Source organism: Brassica oleracea, chromosome C8 (genome assembly GCF_000695525.1).
Source record: "Brassica oleracea var. oleracea cultivar TO1000 chromosome C8, BOL, whole genome shotgun sequence".
In the NCBI taxonomy this organism is placed as follows: Eukaryota; Viridiplantae; Streptophyta; class Magnoliopsida; order Brassicales; family Brassicaceae; genus Brassica; species Brassica oleracea.
In genome coordinates, this window is record NC_027755.1 from 8,759,611 (window position 1) to 8,770,734 (window position 11,124).

An 11,124-nucleotide genomic window follows, 5' to 3' on the forward strand; every position below is an offset into this window, starting at 1 on the left:
TTTTGTTTAATTTTATATTATTAAAAAAATAAACAATCACATTAACCATATAATAAAAAAAATTAGATTTTTTCTTATATGTTATATTTTGATTTTTTTTAAATGACTTTAAACATTATATGTTATATATATTTTTTAAAACGACTTTAAAATACAAAAATGAGGATACTTTGTATGTTATATTTTTCTTATATGTTAGATTTTTTCGTATATGTTATATTTTGATTTTTTTTAAATGACTTTAAACATTATATGTTATATATATTTTTTAAAACGACTTTAAAATACAAAAATGAGGATACTTTGTATGTTATATTTTTCTTATATGTTAGATTTTTTCGTATATGTTATATTTTGAATTTTTAAAAACGACTTTAAATTACAAAAAAGTAAGTTTTCCTTAAGTATACGACTAAAAACATTAAAATGACATGTATCAATTCGATGGTTGATTTGAAAGCTTTCAAAACCATATGGAAGATAAAAGTCAAAATAATTTAACTGTGGAAACAATATTGTTCACTTTTTTCAAGAATGTGTTCAAGGGAAAAAATAAGGTTTTTATGTCATAAATTGTTTAATGTCCACTAGAGAACATTATATTAACTTAAAAGGTCATCTTCATGACACACGGTCGTAGTACCTCATGTAGTGCTTCACGAACTGATATAGAACATTTCAGCAAACTGCATCTTCGCAACTCAATACGACACTCATGCCTCAGTATCAAGTACCTGGGAAGTTTGACTCTTTCACTTTGAGACAATTAAGTTTGAATATAATGCTCTATTTTAATGTTTTTTGAACTTATGCGCCAAATCCATAATGTTATTAGAGACGGACGTACATTACGCTGAACGGGGCCACGCGCCCCCGATTAAAATTTTATTTTCTTTAAGTAATCATCTTCAAACTAGCTCAATTCTTATGAAAGTGTCCACGAGTAACTCACACTTTATGTTGATGCCCCCACTAAAGTCTATCCTAGATCCGGCCCTGAATGTGATAGGTGAAACAATTAATGGACATGAAAATAATGGTATGGAGAGCTTGTATATCAAGCTCTTCGGCGTAAAACCAGCTGCTACTAATACAAACATGCAACAGTCTGCGCATCAGGAAAGACTTGCATGGAACAAGAAACATGACTGATAAAGTATTACTATCTTCGTGTCATAGTATGTACTCTAGTGTAAAAAATGGTATTTTGACGAAGAGACGATGATGCAAAAAAAAAAGACAAAGAGATGATTGAAAATGGTGCACTACCTAAAACTCATACATTGTGTATAACAGAAAATAATTGTTGGAATCAAAATCAGTTAAGACGGAATCAATGTCGGAAACTTTCCCGGAAATGTCCTCTTTGAAAAAAAGAGATAAAATTCAACACATAAGAGAAGCGGGAAGATCTGAATCGAGTTTTGTAACAATTCGGAAAAGGATTCACACGATAAGTCTTCCAGAAAGGTTACTCAAAGCCTCAGACAACGGATCCCGGACAACGGATCCCGGACAGCGAAACACCCATCGTCCAACTCGCCAAAGGGGCGAGTTGGACCGGATGCACCGACCAACTAGCCCGTTCCGCGAGTTGGATCAGTTCAACTCGCCGAACGGGCGATTTGGATCAAGCAAGCTGTCAAACTCATCCGTTCGGCGAGTTGGACCGACCATGCCATCCAACTCGCCCATTTGGCGCGTTGGACTAGTCAAACGCGCCCATTCGGCGCAGTGGACTAGTCAAACTCGCCGAACGGGCGAGGTGGATCGACCGAGCCGTCCAACTCGCTCGTTCGGCGAGGTTGATCAAGCAAGCCGTCCAACTCGCCGAACGGGCGAGTTGGACCGAACATGCAGTCCAACTCGCCCGTTCGGCGGGTTGGATCAATCAGCCTGCCTACATCCTGTCCTCGTAGCTCCCCCCTTCGGGATTAGATTGAACATGCTCTTGTTTCATCTCGATCGGAGTCACCGTTGGAACTTTATGATTTAAAAACCGCAAGAACTCTTTCTCTCGAATAACATTCGGATTGATCGTATAAAAATGGCAACGGTTAGTTGAACACCTCGAATTTCCTACGCTATACGAGGAATTTGAATGTTCTTCGGAATCGACGTCGTTTCGAAAGCACTCTTTTTATAAAATCGTAAAAATGCCTAAATCGGAAAACGGCCCGAAAAGGCCCAGAACGTGGCTAAGAGCCCACTTACAAATTTATTCGAAATCAAGCCCAATCGTTATGACGATTTATCTTTTGTTATGCATGAGAAGATAAATGTCAAGTTCGGAGCATAAATGTGAAGTTTCCGAAGATAAATACAAAGATTAAAGAAAATGGAATATTTCCGCGAAGTGATAAACTCAACCGAGGGAAGAAAGGGAAAGAGCAAACCGCCTCTAGAGAAGTATATAAGGATGACGAGGTCGAAGATGCAGGAGGACAATTCTTTTCACTCTTAGAACTCTCTGCACTTAGAAACTTTTAGGCATTATTCCCAACATGTTTTGTTTCTATGACTGGCACTCGATTACTAGACGAACTCGCCCAGGCAGTTCGATATCTTGTTCTACTCTTTCAATCGAACTACGTTCGGCTTGATCCTCGAAAGGGGTACATAGGAAGCCTTTCATAAGGTCTAGTCCGAAATCAAATCAAAACCTTTTTCGTATCTTTTGCATCTTCTGTTATCGGGCTGCGACTCAACTAGGTTTAAGGTTTTAGGTTGCTAGAACTAGGTAATTCGCTGACAGCTCTTGCGGCCGAAGCTTGTATAATCTCTTGTAATGATCGCAACGCTCTTACGCGGATTTAAAATAAGGTCTACCTTTTCTACAAATTCGTTTTGTTATCTTTTTATATTTTCCGCATTTATTTGGTTACTTGTCGTTGGCTCTCGCAGAGAATCCGGGACCTCAGGGAAAGTTAGGGTTTCCTAGCTTTCCTCCGATTACGGAAATCAACAGTACGAATTTTGGCGCTATGAGGAAGGGGGTACGGATTACTCTAACTCATAGCCGCAAAACACTTTATCAAAACGATGTCAGGAAATACAAAAGACAAAATCGCAGTTCGCAACAACGCTGGTAAAATAACTACAGCAGCAACTGCGTCTATGGACAACGCTTACGCAAACGCCACAGTTCTTGAGAAAATCGAAAACCTAGTCGCGACTTTTCGCCGCAGGAAGAGCAACAAAACGAGCTCGCGATTTCTCTCTCTAAACATAAAGGGAAACGATAAATTTTATCAAACCCCGTAAGATTTCGCCCACTACCTAGCTAAAGAAGTCTCAACGCGTAAGGGTTTTACCTAAAGACGTTTTCCGAAAAAATTTCGGAAAAATAAAACTTTCTCTCCCCAAAACCGCGCAAAAACCCTAGGTTAATCGAGGAAAAAGGGAGCACAGCAAATCGGGTACATAACTCACCCATGTACATCTTCCGAATATCTTTCGGAAAAACCCTAGATTAATCGGGGAAAAGGAAGCAGAGCAAATAGGATACATAACTCACCGCTGTTTTTCTTCCGAATATCTTTCGGGAAAACCCTAGATTACTCGCGGAAAAAGGAAGCACAACAAATAGGTTACACAATCCCCCACGGTTGTACTTCTTCCAAATAACATTCGTAAAATTAAGCTTAAACAAAATTTTATGAAACAGCTTTCGTAAAACAAAGCTCATGACATTTTGTGGAATAACTTTCATAAAATTAAAGCTCGACAACTTTTTCCGAAACAGCTTTCGTAAAATTAAACTCGGCAATGTTTTATGGAACATCGTTCGCAAAGTGAAACAAGTCAACATGTTAAGATAAGACTTTCGTAGAATAAAATTGACAGCATTTATGAAACGACCGCATTGAAGTACCACCAAAACTCAAGTTGGACCGAGCGAACCATCCAGCACCCCTGTTTGGCGAGTTTGACCGAATGCACCGTCCAACTCGCCCGTTCGGCGAGTTGGATGAGTCCAACTCGCTAAACGGACGAGTTGGACAGTTGAACCAGCCCCCAATGGCTCCCCCTATGCTTTCTCTTGTGAATTCCGATCGAAACGCTTTTTGTTTCATCTCAATCGAAGTTTCCGATGAGATTTTACGATAAAAACAAGTTGGACGACTTGCTAGTTGATCCAACTCGCGGAATGAGCCGTCTAACTCTCCCATTTGGCGAGTTGGACAGTTGAACCAGACCCCAAGGTCTCCTCCTTTGCGCTCTCAATTGAATTTCGATCGAAACGCTTTTAGTTTCGTCTCAATCGGAGTTTTCGTGGAGATTTTACGATGAAAACAAGTTGGAGGACTTGCTAGTTGATCCAACTCGCCGAACGAGTCATCTAACTCGCCCATTTGGCGATTTGGACAGTTGGACCAGCCCCAAGGCTCCTTCTTTGCGTTCTTTTTTGAATCCCGATCGAAACGCTTTTCGTTTCGTCTCAATCAGAGTTTCCGTTTAGATTTTACGACGAAAACAAATAAGACTCGCCTAAACTCCTTGGCTTGCTCCTAATCGCCCTCTTTGGCACCCTACTCGCCCTCTTGAGAATGCTACTCACCCTTACCTCCATCTTTGCGTTCTCCTTTGAATCTCGATCAAAACCTCTTTTGTTTTGTCTCGATTGGAATTCCCATTGGAACTTTACGATGAAAACCGCAAAGACTTGTTTTCTCATATGAATTCAAATTGATCGTATAAAATTGCAACGGTTAACTTAACACCTTAGCTGCCTCAACTATATGAGTAATTTGAACCTTTTTGACAAAAATTGACATCGTATCAAAGGAGAAGATAAAAGTCAACTTCAGAAGATTATTGTCAAGTTTCAAAGGATAAACACCAATATCGAAAAGGGCGTATAGACACGAGAAGAGGAAGGGGAAATGAGCAAGCAAAACGGAGAAGAGGTAAACCCAAATCTTCGAGAGTACTAAGGTCTGTCTGACTTGATATCTTTTGAAATCAGACTTGGAATTTTCCTAATAAAGTACTAAGAAATAAAAATGCTTTTGAGACTGCCATAGAATTTTAGGGAACTTAAAATCTAGGTGGATAGTCTAGCGAACTAAGTCTTAGGCGATTTTTCCTGTCTCGATATATTGTTCCATGAATGTTCAGGCAGATCTTGCAAACTGATCTAAACTCTCTGAAAATCGAGAAATGATCACCACGCATATTCAGATCACTTCCTAAAGAAAGAAAGAACTAGAGACACGAACATCGTCTTAAAACCAATTCGTTTCTAGCGATTTTCTTAAAACCGACATATTCCAAGTCGTCAACCTGAAAACAACAAAATCACAGTCCCAACATCGTCTTTAAATCGACCCAGATTGTCGATCATTCCAATCCTCGGAAGAAGAAACGTACACAACCCTTCAAAATATTGGTTCAACCGTTTTCTTTCGTAAAAAAAAAGAGAGAGTAGGTCTGTATACTATACTCGTATACTCCTATACTTCAAATTTTTTTGCTTCGGCATCGAGAAAACGCTTTTGACAAAGTAAACTCTCGCAGCAACAGGCAGAAAAACACTTAGGCAATGTGATGCCTCATTTAAATCGTCCCAAAAAGGCAAACGACAATCCAAGATTCGTCTAAACGCTAGCAACATATCCAGACGGCCATGAACATAATCTCAAAGACTATACAGAATTTCTCGTCGCAATCATGCGTATAGAAAAACCTGTACCAATGTCAAACTGAAACTCGACGATTAGCCAAAGTCTTGAAGCCCTTTCCGGCTTTATAAAGCCACTTGCATATAAGAAATTTTACGAGAAATATTCAAGCATCAAGCATTTCTTTCAGTTTCCGTTAAACCAAGTGAGTCACGCAAAAGCATCGAAAACATTTGCGACAAAGAAAAATCGACAATAAATGTAGCAGCGAGCGCATTAATGGGAACTTTCTTCCCGATCGTTGGCAAGATCTACCGCTGGTTGACCAATTCTTTCCAGAAACGAATATGTTATGAGAATCCACTCGAAAGCCTATGAAAAACATTCTACGACTAGATCGTGGCGAAATAAACTTCGGTAACACTCCATGAGTAACTCCAAGCAACTTTCACCAAAGATCGAAATCAAAGCAGAAACGTATCTCGTAAAACCAACAGAAACAACGCTACTTTGACATGTGTATACATATCACCGATTTACAACCTTCGTAAAACCGGTCGCCCATTACTTACGCGAAAAATCCTGCCTACAATCAGATCAAGTCATTCGAAGAAACTTTCAAAAGTAAACATAACATGTTTTACGAAGAAGTATTTTTCGTATAGCAAATACAAAGCTGTAAGATCCGACTTTGGATGATCAATCTAAACTCTATTTCTTCGCATTCCTATCTACTAGATCTCATTTTTTAGTCCTGCAGCTCGCTGGCTTCAGCCTTTCATTCCCCTCGGTCACATCAGACCAGGTAATCATCCAGAAACTGATTCCGCGTGGATTATGTATCAAACCTCTTGGGCTTCGTCTTCCTCAGACAAAAACAAATCGATTTTCATAAGACTATAGGTAACATTATATGAAATATTCGTCGTATAACTGAAACCTAGAGCGGAGAATCGTTTTCTATGACTATCGGCCATATTAACACGAATAACCCCGTCAAACTTGGCCTATCAAACTCGACAAGCGCTCTTTGGCCTTCGGTTAATTACGCCTTCCAGTAAAAGTCCGAACCAGAATTCGGCATTCCCTTTAAGGACAATCGTAAACTAACATGACCTTAATGTTAACACGTAAGTACCATGGTCTAATGCATGACCTACAACGTCCTTGGCTATCTGAGTGAACACATCCTTCACGCCAAGCCAATGTATTTGAGAAACCATCGCTCCATCACTTAATGGCTAAACGACAATCTGCGATTTCTCTAAAAACGTCATGTGACTATAAAGAAAATAATTATCATATAACCCATAGTCAGAAATCATATGATAAATTCTTCGTAACAAAACTCAATCCTAACAACCAAACGGTTAACGAAAAACCTAAACTTGTCGACAATCGACCAAGTTCAATACGTTCTACCATTAACTTTAAAGCCCGCTATGTTTTACCCGTAAAATGTGGCATGTAAGAAAAACTCGTAACAGAGCTCCTAGAGCTATATGAAACATCCTCAAATGTACACTAAATAGATCTCGGAAAGCCAACACTTCACAAAGCACTACGAAGGAAAATACTTCTTTCTAGGGACAAATTTACGCGACCCCTCGGTCACAATTCCTTGATCACAAATCAAATTATTAGCATCCAAACAGGAACAATAATTTTGGCTGCGAACATCCGTAGACAAAACAAAATGTTTCTCAAATGCAGGGTTAAGACTAAACCCTTGCAATATCGCCAAACATCTTCAAGCCCGTGAACATTTTAAGCACGAAACGCGGCATACGAAAGAAAAATCAATCTTCAGCATTGCGAGACGTCGCAGACGCCTGAAGAAGCATTTTTCGACAAAATTACCTTCCTCGATAAAGGCACCTTCTTGGAATACCAAACAGTCATACATACTAACATCTTCTCAAACACGTATTCTTCGCGAAGACTCAAAAACTGTAGTATCTACTGATAAGTTTGTTGCTGATCACAACAAACTCTTAACGTCCTAAACAGACTAAGTCATCTCGTAGAGATAGCTCTCATACACCCCACACAAGGGTAATAGCGTTATATAAAAAAATCCGAAATTTTGGTCAGCACTTTCGGGAGATTTAAAAATTGTCCTCGAAGAGATGCCCTGTTCCAACCATACAAGTCGTATAAGCCGAGAACCTATCGCGGACTTTAAATCGGTATGGAATCAAGATGAAACTGCAACGGGATACGTAAGCCGAATTAGTCATCGCACACCTGTTGGGGTAAAAAACGGTTATTTCGAAATCAATGGCTGTGATTATTTCTTATTCACGGATTTCTCGCAAAACATTCACTGAAAGAAAGATCGGAAGTGAACGAACGAGCGAATCCCGCACAAAAGCCACTCCCCGGAGAGCTAAACCGTCATGCGGTTCAGCTTGCCGGCGAGCTCAACCATCACGACGGTCAGCTCGCCAGCGAGCTGAACCGCCGTGTGGTTGCACTCGCCCGGCAAGCTCAGCCACCGCGCCGGTCAGCTCGCCGGCGAGCTGAACTGTCGCGTGGTTGTGTTCGCCGGCGAGTTCGGCCGTCACGCGAGTCGGCTCGCCCGGCGGGCTCGACCTGAACCTGGCCTGTCCGACTTACTTTGACTCTCGTATCTTCCGTATAGCTGTGATATCCGACCTTCGGGACCATATACATCTCGTTTCGTTTCTATTAAAGTTATTCTCGAATTTTTATGACCAAAACCGAGAAATCGTATAAACGCCAAAAGGCCTAAAAACGGTCCGCAAGGATCCAAACTGGTCTAGAGGCCCATCTACGCTCTCAGAAGGGATTCGAGCCCATAAAAGTTAAGACGGTTTGTCCTAACTCGCAGAAATACGATAAATACTAAGTTTCCAAAGGTAAATGTAAAGATTCGAGGATAACTATCATGATCGACGAAAAATGGAATATGCCCGAAAGAGATAGACTTGGGCCCGAAGGCGAAGGATGGGCCACCGACCTAGAGCGACTATATAAGGAGAGCAGGAGCAGAAGAAAAGGGGATCCAAGAATTTAGACTTAGAGAACTCCTGCTAGCTTAGAGAACTTAGGGCTTAGGTGGTTAGACTAGCACGGCAAGGCTTAGGACGTCTTGGCCGCCTCTTGTCATGTTGTTCCGATAGTTAGCATATCTCTATTACTCTCGGAGAAATCTTGTATTCATACTATTCAATAAAACGCCTCTGAGCGATTATTTATCTTTTTATCGTTCTAAAGTGATTACGCAGAGAATTCGGACCTTCAAGGAAAAACGGGTTCACTCGGTTTTCCTCCATTATTATTTATTATAATCGACGGTGTGAATTTCGGTTCCCACAGGTTGGCGCTAGAAGGAGGGTAGGATTGACGAATTCTCTAACTCAAAAATCGTTAAACGATAAAAGACACAGGATGTCTGCTCCAGCAGCTAACGATGTTGTTTCTTTCAAGGACAGGGCAACGGCCGATCAGGCCAAACCCCACAACGATCGCCTTGTCATCGAGCTGAAGATTCAGGACATCGACGTAGCTAGAGTGTTGGTCGACACCGGATGCTCGGCCAATATTATCTACAATCACACCCTCGAAAGAATGGAGATCGATCTGTGCGCCGTTACGGAATGGAAAGACCCAGCCCGATATTCGGGCTCTCGGGAAATGCTACTATGACTCTCGGCTCAATCGACCTCGTTGTCAAAGCCGGGAGCGTCACCAAAGTCACGGAATTCTTAGTCATCGACCGCCCAACATCGTACAACGCGATCGTCGGTACTCCATGGCTGAATTCCATGCGAGTGATCCCTTCAACATTCCATCTGTGCCTTAAGTTTCCAACCCCTCGTGGAGTCGAAACTATACAAGGAGACCGCAGGATGTCGCAAGTATGTTTCGCCGCCGAGTTAAAAAGAAAGAACTTGGCGATCGAAACTTCCCATAAAAAGAAAAGAAAGCTGACTCTTGATGAAAACGCCTCGGAACGAGACTCGGAAGTCTTCTGGCAATCTTAAAGGGCCGAAGCCCTAGAAGGGAAGCGCGAACCGACTTGCGAACCGGTAATTTCGATCAGCCTCGACGAATCCTCTCCGGAATGATGCGTCGAGATTGGAGCCAACCTCCGCGAGCCACTAAAGACAGAGCTCATCGCCTGTCTCAAAAAGAACCTCAATGCGTTCGCTTGGTCCGCGGAAGACATGCCAGGGATCGATATCAGCATAACATGTCATGAGCTTAACATCGATCTGACTTAGAGACTTGTCAAACAAAAAAGGCGGAAGCTAGGACCGGAGCGTGCCACCACGGTAAATGAGGAAGTCGAAAGACTCCTGAAGGTCGGATCAATAACAGAAGTTAGGTAGCTAGACTGGCTCGCTAACCGGGTCGTGGTCAAAAAGAAAAACGGCAAGTGGCGTGTATGCGTCGATTTCACTCAAGGCATGTCCAAAGGATTGCTTCCCACTCCCTCACATCGACCGACTGGTCGAAGCAACAGCAGGGAACAAACTCTTATCATTTATGGATGCCTTCTCTGGGTACAATCAGATCATGATGAATCCCGACAATCGTGAGAAAACTGCGTTCATCACCGATCGGGGAACATATTGCTACAAAGTAATGCCTTTCGGTCTCAAGAATGCAGGCGCCACTTACCAGCGACTTGTCAATCCAATTTTCTCCGAATAGCTCGGCAAGACTATGGAGGTATACATCAATGACATGCTCGTAAAGTCTCTTGACGAGCATGACCACGTCTCAAATTTGGAGGAGTGCTTTGCAAAACTTAACGCCCACAACATGAAATCGAACCCTGCAAAATGTAGATTCGAGGTGGCTTCAGGAGAATTTCTTGGGTACCTAGTCACGTGTCGTGGGATCGAAGCCAATCCTAAGCAGATAAACGCATTAATAGAGATGATCTCGCCAAGGACGAAACGGGAAGTCCAAAGGCTAACCGGAAGAGTCGCGGCCTTGAACCGTTTCATCTCGCGCTCGACGGATAAGTGTCTTCCTTTCTACGACACGCTGAAAGGGAATAAGAAGTTCAAATGCTCGGAGGAATGTGAGAAAGCTTTCCAACAGCTAAAACGTTACCTAGCCACTCCTCCCGTCCTCGCAAAACCAGTGGCGGGAGAGCCCTTGTTCCTGTACATCGCAGTCTCCACAACAGCGGTAAGCGGCGTTTTGATTAGAGAGGAACGCGGTAAGCAAAATCTAATCTTCTACATAAGCAAAACGTTACTGGACTAAGACGAGTAATCCCCGTCGAGTTCATCGAACACCCAAGCATCGGACCACCAGTGGTCGCCAATCTGATTCGAGCACAAATCAAAAATGCGGAGGAAGTCGAAGACCCACCAGAAGAAAAGGTGGATCAGTCTGAATACGGCTGCGACAGCCCATGGCTAGAGCCAATCCGAGCAAACATTATCAACGGAACGCTTCCCACTGAGAAATGGGTGGCCCGCAAAATCAAGACCCAGGCCGCGCGATATGTAACGGT